The sequence below is a fragment of the Amphimedon queenslandica genome, unplaced genomic scaffold (assembly GCF_000090795.2).
Source record: "Amphimedon queenslandica unplaced genomic scaffold, v1.1 AMPQUscaffold_13363, whole genome shotgun sequence".
NCBI lineage: Eukaryota > Metazoa > Porifera > Demospongiae > Haplosclerida > Niphatidae > Amphimedon > Amphimedon queenslandica.
Window position 1 is genome coordinate 178,328 of NW_003546401.1, and position 1,063 is coordinate 179,390.

Consider the following 1,063-nt stretch of genomic DNA (forward strand, 5'->3'; position numbering starts at 1 on the left):
TCGCCAAAGTCCATCAAAATCTGTGAAACCTTGGGTCTCTCAGCCCTTGGGAACCCTGAGAACCAGGTTCTCCCTATAAACCCAATGGCATACCAAAGCTAACCGCAATGACGTTTTGTGAGGTTTACATAAGCACATGTAGTCGAGCGCCCAAACTGATGATTCTTCTTTTAAAAAGCTAATAGAGCAAGATTTTCTGATAATGATGGCCTTTATGAAAATTAGTTGACTCCATTAGCTATTGTACTGCTTATCAGCAGCAGCAAGACTGTTTTAAGAGTGAAACAACACAGCTGCCATTCCTCTATGAATATCATTATTTATGTCATTTTGTGACGTAGCTACATTTTTCAAATTCCACGCAGCTGCTTCAACTTCCGTCCAAAACTGAACTGGGATATAGTATATTTGTTTTCAATTGCTTAAATCTTCCATTTACGGCTAAAATTCCATTTGCGTACAGTCAAACCTGTCTAAACGGTCACTGCTTAAAACAGCCAGCTACTTTAAAACGGTCACTATTTAATGTCCCAATTTTTTGGACAATGACTGTAATACTAAACTTACTTGTCTCAGCGGTCTCTCTGTAAGATGGTTAACGGTCACCGACAGAATTAATCTCCATCAAGACTGATAAAGACCACCACTGTGTACAGGCGGCCAAATAGCCACGCCTATTGTACCACGCCCATTTTGAATTAATTTTTACATCAGTAATAATGATTAATTTTTTTTAATTGTTATCTCAAATAATACCTTCGAAATAATACTATATACCACTCAGTTTAGGTCTTTAGGGGTACCTAAAAGTTCTTCAAGTCTTGTTATATAGTTTCTATGGCCAGTAAATGTGTACAAAATAATTTAAACTGTATTTAAAGGCATCTCTATAAAAAGGCTACCTGCATAAGACAGCCACTAAATTCATGTCCCAAGGTGACCGTTTTAGACAGGTTTGACTGTACCTCTGTAGCCCAAATATTAGTTTCAATGAATGTGTTTTCAAGTTGTCATGAAATGTTGTTACTTAATTTATTACATTGTTTAGGCAACTTCTCTTGTT